This window comes from Alexandromys fortis, unplaced genomic scaffold (genome assembly GCF_014885135.2).
Source record: "Alexandromys fortis isolate MF-2015 unplaced genomic scaffold, M_Fortis_MF-2015_v1.1 scaffold_102, whole genome shotgun sequence".
Lineage (NCBI taxonomy): Eukaryota > Metazoa > Chordata > Mammalia > Rodentia > Cricetidae > Alexandromys > Alexandromys fortis.
The window spans coordinates 2,841,556-2,855,591 of NW_026067984.1; the positions used below are offsets into that span (position 1 = coordinate 2,841,556).

Genomic DNA, 14,036 nt, shown 5'->3' on the forward strand with positions numbered 1-14,036 from the left:
AGCCTGCTGTGAGTACTTCATTGACAAACACAAGTTCAAAAGAAAATATTTTCAGGAGAGTAATTCTCTTTTATTTGTCCACAGTCATCATAAAAAAAAAATTACTATACCGTAACCTTCAACAATATATGTACAGCCATTAATTCTGGCCAAGTTGAAGAAAGTCACAAGATACTCTCAGCTCCAGCTCTACCAATGAGAACTAACCATTCTTCACCATTATCAACAGAAGTGTGACTGCTTGTGCAAAGGAAGGATGACTCCCCTCACCACGTCTACCCATCAACACCGCGACACCAGTGTCATTGCGCTCCACTAAGAAGAAACTTGACAGAGAAAGGATGTCTGGATTTTATGTGCACGGAGAATTGTTTGTGGGTAAATTCAGAAGTGATCAGTGAAGCAAACATGAACCAAGAAGAAAATGTGGAGGAAGTTCAGGTCACAAGGGTAATATAGAAAAGCCATTGTAACTTTAATCGTAAGAGTAAACAATTGGAAACGGCTTGAAATATCAAAGGTTTTTACAATGCAGAATAACTCAAGCATCTGTATGCTGCTGCCGGCCAAATAGTACCGTTACACCAGCTTGACATTTTTATAAAACTTTAAGTACTCCCTACAACATGATGTATCTTTTTTAATTTTACATGTTTATTCAAGAGAAATATAAACACATGTTCAAATATAGATTAGTGTGTAAATGTTCATACCAGCTTTACTCGTATTTGTGGATAAGCCTTCTCTCCATCCCTTCAGTTTTATTTGTAAGAACCAAAAATTGAAAGCACTTCTAATGTCATCACTGCATAAATAAAATATTGCGCAGCCAGCCACCCATGAATGGGGATATTACTCAGAGGATGCACACTTGACCAGACAGACACATTTCAGAATCATCATTGTGAGTGAGTGAGACCACACACAAGAGGACAAACTGTGAAGTTATTTTTATATAAAACATGGGAACTAAAACAAATCTCCAAAAACACACAGCAGAATTCCAGCTGCCTGGAGACGAAGGAGATGAAAGGGATGGAAGGAGACAGGACCCAAGGACGTTTTCAAGGAGCTCAAAGGGTCTGTTATCTTGATTTTAGCCATTGATATCCAGGTATACCTGGCTACACGTGCAGTTCATTGTATATTATTTTTGCATGACCGAGTTGCTTACAACAATAACAACTCCCAGGACTTAAGAAACCTGTGTTCCCTAATCACAGGGAAGAAGGCTACTTCCTACGCCCTAGCCCCCCACAGCAACCTCCTGCCCTCTGCCCCCCCCCCCCCGTCCCCATCAAGGTAGCAGGAAAGAGCCAGCATGTGAGTGAGCTCTGTAGACTACAGCTTCTCATGCCAGATACTTGCAGCTGCCTGGCCAACACACTTATTTTGCTGATGATACTTTGGTCCTAGCCTTCTGTAGCTACAGGGAAGCTTTCCAGAGGCCATGACTTGTGAGGATGATATTATTCTAAGCGAATTTATGGCTGTGCTAAATTTTCTAAACTAGATCTAGTATCTGCATTATAGGCCGGTACAATTCATCCTCAGAGGAGGTACACAGGATCAAATAGACAGATTTCAGAATCACTATTGTGAGTGAGTGAGATCATGCACATGAGAGGACAAACTATAAAGACATTATTTCTAATCTTCTCAACTATGTTTTTATATTCTTTAATCTCTTAATACTCTAATGAATGCTTACTAATATCCATGAATTAACATGAACATTTTGGAACCCTACATCTCTTATACTTACAGGAGGCAACTGCACATTATGGTTTGGTGGGATAATCAGATCATTTTAACGTGTCTAAACTTAATATTACCTTCATATTTACTTATATCTAAAGGAAATCTATTTGTGTGTTCCTTATAATGAAGGTTGCACATTTGACGCAGAAGGAGGAGATAAAGATGCCCTCAGCCCGCAGCTATAGGACCTCCGTCTGCCGTGACTGATGGATTTATAACACTTAAGATTCCTCATGAGACAGCACTGGCATAATTAATGCAGCTCTCTGGTACTGAGTAACGAGCTGGGCTTGCCATGTGTAATGTCTGCAGCTCCGAGTATATCTGTGGTTTCTAGTAGACCAGCATGCTACATGACAGTGATGGGTGACATTATGCAAATGGGATGGCCCAGAAAACATGGCAGGGCTTGGGTTAATGAGATCTTTAAGGCCCACGCTGCACAATATCTTTTAGGAAAATGTCACATCTTAACTGCAGTGTCAGACCAGAAATAGCCACAATGTCTGATATTACACACTAAAACACTCTTCAGACACATCTGTGTAATGCTCGCTTGCCGTGTACTGCCAAAAACCTTCATTTGTTCAATGATAAAATATATACATTTTATTTCAAAGCATCCTATAGCATGATCGTGGATTCTTTTACCAAGTCAATAGTTACTGCTTAGAAATGGTATGCTCTAAGTTTATATGTCACTAATCTTGTGGGTGACACTACCAAGCCCATTAAGTGCCACATTAACTCATGGTCCGTGATTGAATCGTCTTCACACGTGGTGATTCTTTCCCTTTTAAAGCGAACATTCCCTCAATGCTCTAGACTCCATCATGTCCTCCTTTCTTCAGGACCTTTCCTTGATAACCTCTACATCTATCCTCTTAGAATCTCCCATCAATTCACCCACTCATACATTCTTCCATTACTAACCACCTGTTCATTCATTCACAGATCCCCAACAATACGTCTCTGCTACAGTTGCATTCTCGAGGCTGTAGTTCTAGAGATTTGGAGCAGAACCCAAGTCCATACCCTTAAAGCAAAGATTGTATGTGGAGATCAGGGTCACATGAGATCATTTCAAGGTGAACTAATGTGTTGTGACGGGATGGGATGGTGGCTTCAGAAGCTTGCATCGAAACCTGTGTGACATGGGCATTCTCTTTCTGAAAACATACGTGAGCAGAGCTTTGTAAGACAAATAGGAAACAGTGGAGCAGAGAACTCAAGAAAGGATTTTCCAAGATAAAACATAAGTGTGGCAAATACAAAGGCACAGGAAGAAAGAAGAATGTGATAATAACCCGCAGCAGAGGCGGTTGGTCGATTGCCCTGAAGGAAGGGGGAAGAAAAGGCAAAGTTGCAGTGGCAGGAGTGTGACCGACCAACCTGTTGCCAGCCTGAACTCTTAAACAGGTGGACTTGAACGCCCTTTTAAAATGGTTCTAAGTGCACAGCACACCATAAAAATCTACCGAGATTTGTGTTCGCTGAACCAAGCGTCATTTATCAAAGAGGATTAATGCAATCATAGCCACATAAAAATGTACTGTGGAACACTGGACTGGCAACCAACAGCTGGTAATCTCTGCTATGAAATGAATCACCACTGGTCAGACAATAGAAACAGTTAAGCTGGTTTAATCTGGCTTGATTTAGATAATCAGAGCTCCAAACTGCTGGTGAAGAAAAATGTCCCAACCATCGGTACTAATGAAGACAACTGATAAGCTACCCCAAGGTGAATCTACTTTCTTCTAACCCCCTTTCTACTGTGTGTGCACCATGTTGCTGCCCAGCACACCCATGTGGGCCTGCCTTTCTTACCCATGCCACAAATGTGGTGGCTTCTTCCTTTCCTTAACTTTCTATTAACTTTAATAGTCTATGCCCAGATGCCATGCTCTTGGGTGAAGGCAGTCGACATTCTAATAAAAGGCACTTTTGATCTTAGGCAAGCACTGTTATACTGGATAAAAGCTTTTCTGTGAAAACCTAGAGGTCAAATGAAAAAGATCACATCAATCCTAAGAAACTTAAGGATTAGGACAGGACCAGGGGGACAGAAACATGGGTAAAGGTTAAACCGAAAATTAACCCCCTTTATGTATGGCCTTGCTCTTGGCTATGCCAACAAATGAGCTGAAGGTGATAGGAGGTATAAGTCAAAATGGGCTCATAGCTCTGGCAGAGGAGGAAAGGGGGAAAGAAGATGCTGGAACTTCAGTTAGAACAATTTGCAACTTAGTGATGTACTGTCTCAAACAAGAACAGTAAAAAAGAACAAACATGTAGGAAGACTGAATCTCAGCATCTCTCGTGTTAATCTTTTTATTGATCCTATCCAAACCTCCTCCTAGGTGGCCATGAACAGAATGGGTATTTAGACTAACATCCCCCAACCCAAAAAACATACGAACAGGGGAAAGAGGACTCCAAATACAGTTATAATACAGTATGAGAATATAGAGGGAATGTGCAGGGTGTTGTGCAAATGGGTATCAAGACACTCAGTTAAGAATTGGAAGAACAGGAGAGCTGATCTACAGTTTAAAGAATAAGTCAGTGTGGGTCTCCCAGCATAGGAACAAGAAGTAGAGTAAATTAAACACCAGGGCGGTCATTGTCATGGAAGAGACCACACCTGGAAATGGCACACAACCGTAGCTAATCTAAAGACTGAGGCACGACCTGGGGCTAGGCCAGTCAGAGTAAGACCTTGTTTCAAAACCAAAACCAGAACTGTGACTTACAAAATGCCCATGCTCCGCCCCCTCCCCAGTACCTGCCTGCCCCTTCATAACCTGCAAGACAACCTTGTAAGAGGATCACGTCAATGAGGACCTGAAACAGAAAGAAGGGTTCTGGGACCGCGTTAAGGCTCCTTCCAGTTCAGCATTCTGCAGTTACTTGGATAAAATGTGCCTCTTGCTTTGTCCCCAGCTGGCACACTGTTTCCACTAATCTGATACATAAACTATGTGTGTCCTGTGGAACCCAATACACTAGCCTCATCTTGGGCTGTTTCTGGAAATAGTTCCTCAGGTTTTCCACCCCAGGACCGCCTGCCTTCTCAGTTCTTTAGAACCTATTAAAACTGCCACACGCATATCAAGCTGCTCGTTAAGGGCTGACATGTATAATTTAAAGACTATTTCCTGCTTTTGCGAGCTGCCATGTGCAGACTTTAAATTCCATTTAATCAAAGGCTGTGTCATCAACTTGGTTGTGTCTCCTCGGTGACAAGCATAATCTGTAATAAACTTTATTGAGAGAAGAACAAAAGAGCGGCTGGTCCTCCAAGAAGGGGCACCATAAATTACAAAGCATGAAATGAAACCAGAGTCTTTAAAACCTACCATCACAAAAATGTCTTTTGATTTCTGTTACTGATGGGGGTAGATAAAGCAGCAATGATGGCATTTTTATTGGATGTGGGAAAAGCGTTCTGCCTTTAAGAAGACAGAGAAGGGTATATGGTACCATATCCTCAGACAGTCTGTGTGACTCTAGACTCGGTGCCATTGCTGTCCCCCCGCCCCCATCAGTAATATTGAGACAAAAAGTAGAATAAGAAATACATAGTCCAGGAAAGACAATGCTATAAAACCTTCTAGATGAGTTCAAGTTTCGTCAAAAGGAGAAATCACACTGCAGAGTACCCAAAGGATTTGTGGGTAAGATGATGGACGTGCCCACACAGATTTTTTTCAAAGTACAATGATGCTGAGCTTCTGTAGTGCAGCTGTGAGCACAGCGCTCGGGAGGCTGAGGCAGTGGGATCATGAGCTCTAGGTCACCCTGGGCTATGTGGGAAGATCATGTATCAATATAGAAAGTGAAAGGAAGGGGGGAAGAGAAGGGGAAAGAAACAGAAGGAAACAAATGAGAAGCACTGTGTTAGAGAACAAGAAATACAGCCAGTCCAGTGGCTCAGTTTGCAAAATAAAGTGCATTCCACTGACTCGCACCCCCCCAAAAAAAAACCAAACTTGACAGTAATACCAGGCACAGATTCAAGAGGATTCTTTAAAATGTGCTACTTAAGTATTGAACATGTGATGTGTTGTTAGCAGGTCATTGTCAATGAGCCCAGCATGACTGCTTTTGGGGGTTATAGTTATTTAATGTCAGTTCTGCAGAAAGTGGAAGAAGATTCCACCAGGGGTCTGATCAGGTCTGTCTGCCCCAGTAAACTCTTGCATCAAACAAAGAATGTAAACTCCAAGAAAAGAAAGCTGTGAGCCTTCATAACCTGCAGGACAGTCTTGTAAGAGGATCAATTCAATGATGACCATACTGATAAAATCTGTTAACGCCTCTATGGTGAGAAATGTTTGATCTGTGTTATCAAATTGGAATCCAAAGAGATTCTGACCTTCTGTAACAAATAACACTAAAACAAAGGTTAAATGTAACCGTAGTAAGTATATTTTGTAACTCCTAAATTCCAAGCAGGTGTGCTAACATCCAGCTCTAACACAAGCCCTGAATATTCAGAAGCAGGAAGACTGCAAGCTCAAGGACAACTGGGAATACGTAGTGAAGCCAAATCAGGCAGCCAAAAGCAAAATTAGGGAAAAGTAATGTATTTGTAGAAGAATGTGCAAAAAGATATGTGGTATTCAACACTGTAGGAAGAATATAAAATAAAAGAGAGAAAGAAGAAAAGAGGAGGGAAGAAAGGAAAGGAAAGAGAAAAGGAAGAGAGAGAGAGAGAGGAGAGAGAGGAGAGACTTACAATGCAGCATCCAGTGGAAATGAACCAGGACATCTGAGAGCATCATGACAGTCTCCACATATATATGCTCAGCTATGAGATCTACATTTTATGAAAAATGTAGCTTATTCAAAAGAGAATATTCTCAGTGCCAAAGAGTCTCTTGTCTCCTACCACTATGAACGAATAAAAACCACTGATCATCTTAGAAATTACAAGAGCTGTTAAACGTAAAAAAAAAAAAACTCAAATTTAAACAAAACATTCAAAACAAAATAGTGTGTCATTTGATACAAGATAGGGAGGGGCTTTTATGTTGAAAACTGGTCTCCTAAAGAAAGACCAACTCAAAGTAGCCTTATAAAAAAATGGTCTCAGTCCTTGTAACTGAAATTACACTTGCTAAGAATAAAGACTCAGGGTAGGCTGAATAGACCAAGAAAACTGATAAAATTCTAGAACATTTGCTGCAGATACAGAATTATTGGTACAGAATAACTCAAGAAGAAAAGACAGCTTCACAACCCTGTCAACATTAAGAAAAAAAAAAGATGCCTATTAAGTATCCATTGTTCTGAAGGTAGAGCAGGTCAGTAGGTGGTCACGACAGAGAGGCAATGGAGTTAGTCTTCCAGTTGAATCCATCCCAAGGAAGGCTTTACCCAGATGTTCCAAGGAAGCTGACAGAGTCTGTTGGGTCTTTGGGAAAAGATTTGGGAGTTGAGCAGAGTTGAAATTTGAGTCTAAAATGGGTTGGTTAAAAATAGAAAACTTTTATAAAAGGAGAAACAAAATGGAGAGAAAGATATTAAGTAGTTATAAGTTAGTAAAGTATTTATTTGGAAGGACAGGAGAATTTTCTCAAAAAAGACCATGGGTCTCCAAGTTTTTTAGTTGAGGCTCAAAGTGATGAGAACCATAGGAGACTATGTACTTGATGGTTCTTCAGAGAGTCGAGCAGGTTAAGGTCAAAGCTGAAAATAGAGCAAGCACATTAATAGATATTGAAGGAAGGCCTGACCACACAGGAAGCCTGGAAGGCGGCTCACCAAGCTGCTGTTGGTCTGGACTGGAGGGGGGTGAGGGATGCTCAGAAGGTCAGTGGGTGCTGACAATGGTGATGAGTACCAAGTGTAACGGATGAAAGTGCAGTTGGTGACAGAGATGCCACATCAGGTGGTTCTAACAGGATGAAAAGCCTATATAAACATGCAGAAGGATATCAGCGTGGCCATGCTCATAACAATCCACAGGTGTGCTCCCAAAACACGCACTGTGCTTTGCATGGTGTTCATGAATAACATCACCCACAACATCAGACACAAAACGCCTTAACTCAGTACCAGCAAGGAGTAACCCACTAGATACCTACTGTGTGGCCTGCACGGCTTTATGAATCCTGTGGCAGAGAACTGAGGCTGGCCAGAGATGCAGACATGGCAACAGATACCTTCCATGTCGTGTGGCAAGGTGGAAAGGCGGCCGTAGGGTTAATGTGGAAGTTTATCTAGCTTCCTTTCAGCCACCATCTCCCGGTTGACTTCTTGCTGATCCTTACTATGTGGGAGTAGCCGGTATGCGAGTTAGATCAGCTTCCATTGTACAGAAAGAAAGGTTTGCTTTAATAAAAGATTAATACTACCTGGGAAGCATGCTGGGCGAGGAACTTTAGTAACCACAGGCACCAACAGCCACACTTCTGTGGCAAGAAAATAAAATCATGCCGCAGAGCCTCTGCAGCTGTCATAAGCATTATTCTCTCATGGTATACTGAAGGTTCCCGTGGCCCCAATCTCCTCCCACCTGTCCTCCGAAACAATTTTTTTTTTTTCTGTAAGCTCTCTGGACTAGAGGAAGTGGACACCTACTGGCCTAGATATATGAAATAGAAAAAGTATTTCGGAATGATTCTGAAGAAAGTAGAAGAACAAGAAAGGTCATGAGGTGGTTCAGTAGGTCAGGGTTCTTAACTGAACAACTGAGGGGCGGAGTTTAACCCCCAAGACACGCACATTCGGAGGTAGGCAGGCGCGGAAAGCTGGCCTCTGTCCTTCACATGTATCCTGTGGTCTATGCATACCCATACATGCACACACACACACATACACACACACAAAGACACACAGACACACAGACACACACCCACAGAATGAGTGAGTGTAAAGAAAATGCGTCATCAGGAACAAGATGGACAAGAAAGCACCCAGCTTCCAAGAAGTCGACCCCTTCAAAGACACTGAACCACTAACGCATTCGAGATTGCTGGAAGCTCTTGTGCCAGAGTAAGATGGTGACAGCTAAGGAAACTGCTGCCCAGAGGATAGGACTAGATGGACCGGAAAGGACAACCACTGTCATTATGGATGCTTGGGAAAGAGACAGTTCCTTCCGCAAATGTGCGGAAACGTGATCAATGGGATGCCTAAGGAAAGTCTCTTGGGTAAATAGTTCTAATCAAGTAGCATAAAAATAGTTCCTTAAAAGTTGAATATCCTCTCAAAGCAAACAAGGAAAGTCAACGACTTCCTTGTCAATCTGACATCGAAAGTAATTCCAACATGCTACCTCCTACCATTCCCCCACCAGCACCAATAACAGATTTTAGCTTGTTTGTCTAAACATTACTCTGCTTTTCAGTTCCTCTCAATTAAATAGACCCATTCTTAAAGCTAATTTGGTGTTTATTTTTTTTTAAAGATTCACTAGAGACTTGAGAAACTTATCAAGCTTTTTAAAATAACTTCTAAACAAAATCACTATTCTCCCTTCTCCCATATACACACTAGGGCCAGTAAGTAAGAGGACTGGTGTTTCTTCCACTGCTTCTGACACAATGTTATGTGATTTTAATTGTTCAGTAGAATAGTTGTTTTTTAAAGTCTGAAGATCTCTCTGACAAATCATTGACAATTTAATGCTCTAGGTAATCTACTGATACATTACTCATAACAGCACAATTTTAGTGTCGCTACTTAAGCTTGCAATGACGTCAACAAGCTAAGACAACTTTCCAGAATGTCTTGAGACAAGGTTATCTAATAAGCCATAGTTATGAGACACCAGCACTAAATATTGTGAATTCTTTCCTACTGTTGGATATAAATCATAACTTCACATTTCCTCCCTCGTTCTCGAGTGGCAGAAGATAATCATAAATTATGCCTGAACATACATAATGGGGTCTCTCTGGGGCTGTGTTACACGCCATGGGACACCATATGAAGCAGAATTACTTGTAGTTCAGGTTGGCTTAGACAAGAGAATTGTGTTTTATTTTCTGTAATAACTGAAGAGATCTAACAGTGCAATCAGAAACACAGTGCACCTATCTATGCATCACAGACTTCTATTAAGTAACTTCATAGGAATCATGCTTGCAAGGAAGGCAGTTAATACTGGGCTCACGCCTACTTCATATGAACTTTTCTTCTTTTATTTTATTTAGTATACAAAGTAGGGGATATCGTTGTGACATTTTCAAGTATATGCATGGTTATACTCTACGCTGTTTGGGTTTGCTCTCCTGCCTTCCCCACCCTGTTTGCTTCTCTTTCCCCAAGATAGTTTCTCCTTGTTTTCATATTTGATATGTACCCAGTTGCCCTTCTTTGTCCCCATCTCTCCTGACTTTGGCTCATTCCTTCCTTCTCATAGTTCTTCCATATATAACGTTTTATATATAAAAACATATATAGAGAGAGATGACTCTAGATTTTATATATGAGAAAAATGCCTTTTGTCTGTTTTGTTTCTCTGTGAATGGTGTCCAGTTCCATCCATTTTCCAGCAAATGTCAAAATCTGATTCCTCTGTAAAGAGGAACAAATGTGTATATATCCATCATGGATATTCCCAAATTGTCTTTATGCATTCATTGGCTGCTGGGCACTAGGCTGGGTCCATATCTTGGCTATTGTACCAAATATCTCTGTTGTGTGCTGACACAAAATCTTTCCTGTACATACCCGAGTTTACATAGCTCAATCAAGTGGTTATTTTTAAATATTTTGAGGAACCTCCATCCTAATTTCCATCGCAGTCTCTCACATTTGCATCTCCCCCCAGGTAGCGTATACAGATTCTTCTCCCTCTGACACCTCGCGAGCACTTGGACTATTTAACTATTGCAGTGCTATCCCTGACATCTTCTGCTAGTCTGTGTCTGCACACGATTCATACAGACGCTAGGATTTGAGCCAGAAAATGTTCAGCTTAACTCTGGGCCCCATTTTCCTAATGGGTCGCAAATTTCTTTGTACAACAGAGTTCATTCTATTTCCCTAAAAATGCAACAGCTCAAACACTTGCTTATAATTTCTGAGAGTACCAAGACCCCTAAATAGCTGAACAAAAGCAACGTCCTATAGCTCCAGAACTCTAGACAGTTTCATGTCGTCATCCTTTGCCTTGCTTGACCACCAGTGCCCTACACAATGGAGTACCTGACGTGAACCTTCCTGAAGAAAAACAACATCGCCAGTTTAGGAAAAACAACAGATTGCACATACATTGTGAGGAACCGAGAGACATAATTGCTTATATTTAAGTACCTCAACGTATATGCAACACGAAGGTGAACACCAAGCCCAGAGTTAGTCTGAATACAGACAAGAAACATTGCTGGTGCTGATCCTAAGAAACCACTACGAAAACTATAATGAAGGTAATTTATATTCTTTTAAACCCAGCAAAGTTTCAACATGTTGGAAGCCAAGATGCAACCAACTACTCCAGGGAGTGGGCTGAACAACCAACCCTCTGGCTAACACCGGAAGACATAAACTGTTTATCACATTCAGAACGAAGGGACAACGCTGTGAACCCCAGAAAGCAAAAGAAAGGTTCAGAAAACTTGTACCCTAGAACCACGTGACCACAGTGCAAGGCAGTCTCCTTCACACCGAAGTCGCTTAGGGGGCAGCTCTGAGAAGCCAGGACAGGCTGTCCACTCAGCTAGGCCCCGGAGACTGTTGTGATGCCCGGCTGGCCAGGACACTGCCTTCCTGTCCAGCCTGTCACAGTCATAACAAGAGAAAGGCGGGCTAGTGAGCAGTCAGACTCGCTCACTCTGCATGCAAGGCACACTTTGCTGCGGGGGCCCCAGCAGGGCTGGAAGTTTGCAGTTTGCATTCTCCGAGGGTTTGAGCTGCTTGTCCTCCCTGGGGGGAGGAAAGCCCAGATGAGGTCCCTTTGCTACTGGGTGAGGGACGCCACACAGTTTCTCAGGGTTGAAGGCCGGGCGTGGAAGACAGCCGCCCACGCCTGACACATCCCCACTGAGGGCCCACAGCGCCAGCCAGAGCTGCTCCCGTGGACACTCCCAATCACGCCCGGGAGTCCCTTCCCTGCTTCTCCCCAGCGTGGGAAACGTGATCGTGCTTCCCAGGGCTGGGCAGGATCCCGGGAGGGCGTGGGAAAGGACTGGGCCAGGGCTCGGCAGAGGGCCCCCTTGCCCGGTGAGCCCCCGCCGGGCAGGCGAGGGCGCCTCGAGCACTTACTCAGTGGCTTCCAGGTTCGCGACCACCCGCAGCTGCCGAGCACACCCAGCACAGCACAACCGCACAGGATCCAAGACAGAGGGCGGCAGCGCCAGCGGTGGACAGAGAGGTGACGCTGGAGTCGCACCTGTCTGTCCCCGCACGGGATCCCCGGGACTCTCACCGCCACGCCGAACACACCCGGTGCATTCTGTCAATCAGCTCCATGGGCGCGGCGGGACCCACGGAACACCCCCAGCGCCCGGTGCCTACGTTACTCGAAACAGTTACTCCTCGCCTTTGTTTCTCCCCGTCATGACCCAAAGGGCTCTCCCGTGTCTTTCACGTCTCAGTGACATGCCTCTTCCCTTTCTCCAGCCCCCAAACATTAGAAAAGCAAGTCCGCGGCGCAAACCCACCATGGTGCGGTCACGCGAGGTCAGGACCACCGGGACACCGCGCCGCAGGTGTCCTAGCTCGGCTGACTCCCCAGGCTGTGCACTGCTGTGCTATTAGTCTTGGGATCCGACTGGCAGACACTGGAGGAAGACTGCCTGGAAGGCTGCGGTGTGAGAAACCCTCTGCTCCGAGTCCCTCCCACTCCTCCCAGGCTCAGCTGGAGAACTGAGTCCTGCTCCCCGCCCAATCGCCATCCTCCAAACCACTAAAGCCACACACACACACACACACACACACACACACACACACACACACACACACACCAGGGAAGGCTACAAGGAAAAGCAAACAAAGGAGAGACTCTAGGAAAAGTTGGCACATTAAAAACAAAACGAAAACATCATCTCTAGTACAGGCTGGTACAGAGCAACTGTAGTTTCCTAATCTAAACTCTTTTATGGGGAAGTTTCTCTCTCTTTGGTTGGCTTTGGTGGCCTGGTTCTTAGGTCTGAGGCCAATCTCCTCCTCGCAAAGATAATTTTGTGGTCACAGAAATGTAATTTCTTTTGAGTAAGGTCTTGCCTCTATTTGGTTTCACTACATAATTCTATTTGCACATGAATGTGAGCATAGCTGTTCTTGTATTTTTTAAAATCATCACGCACACACAAACACAATCAAATTACTTCTGGTGTCTTCTCAATCCTTCAACTCCAAGAAATCTGAGACAGATAGTACCTGAGTGTCTCTTGACATCCGCTTCCTGACTTCACCACCTACTTTGATTCCACGGAGGCTCCCAGCTTTGCCTACCACATAGCAAACATCAGAAGAATCGGCATAAAGAAAGGATAGAAGTGGAAAGAAACAGAATTAGCCGGAAATACCAACACAACTATGGGAACGAGGGGGGAAACTTTGGCCCTAAGATCCAACTAAACCTCACAGCTCCGATGCTGGTTATGGTTCAGGCTTTGTCGTTGTTTTCTTGCTAAATCATACACTTCCCTTACTCCTAAGTTAACCAATGGTGTTCTCTTAGATAAGTAGAAAAATCTATCCTCCAACTACTTTGAAGTTAAGACGCAAAAAAAGGATACAAAAAAAAAAAAGGCCCATGAGCAGGGGGTAGATGGGGCTACGGTGGCAAATAGGAATGACCACACAGGGCAGGAGCTAAAGGTGGGTAAAGGAAAGTGTAGGAGGAGCAGAGGGCACAGGAGCGTGTCTGCACTGGGCTGTGAGGGTCATGGAAGGACTCTTGATGCTACTGTGCTACACTGGCATGGATCTTTCCTGTACAGCCTCCTTTCAGAGGCATTGTCGGCTGAGCAGCTAGTAACACCTGAAGGGTACTGCATCTTCAAGTCTATTCTGACCCCTGAGTGTCATGTCCTAAAGTTTTCTCTCTGTTGGGAACAAGGAAGTCATGCCAGTTTAACAGAAATGCTACCAAAGGCAGTTTCTCAGTGCCAAGCAAGCTTTCTGCAACCTCTTTGGCCCTGTCAGAAAATGTAAATATTGCAAAGAAACCCAATACAAGCAATACATGCATAAAAACATATTCCCCAGTGAAAAGTTAAGATCCAGTCAGCGGGAAGCTTCAGCTCCAACTGCGATTCTTACCACAGAGCCATTCATTCTGAAGCCTCTGGTTTGGTTAATTTTGCTGCATT

General features: G+C 43.6%; 1 protein-coding gene across 2 annotated transcripts in view; it reads right to left on the reverse strand.

Moving 5' to 3' along the window:
* The window catches only part of Gucy1a1 (guanylate cyclase 1 soluble subunit alpha 1), a 50,848-nt gene extending 38,284 nt beyond the window's left edge, over positions 1 to 12,564 (reverse strand). The window contains exon 1 of one of the 2 annotated variants that reach the window (XM_050158840.1): positions 12,381 to 12,564. The gene's annotated coding sequence lies outside the window, so the exon portion shown is untranslated. Of the gene's footprint in view, positions 1 to 11,982; positions 12,132 to 12,380 lie in introns of those variants that run through there. The other variant, XM_050158841.1, reaches the window with a different exon arrangement.
* Positions 12,565 to 14,036: the final 1,472 nt, after the last annotated feature.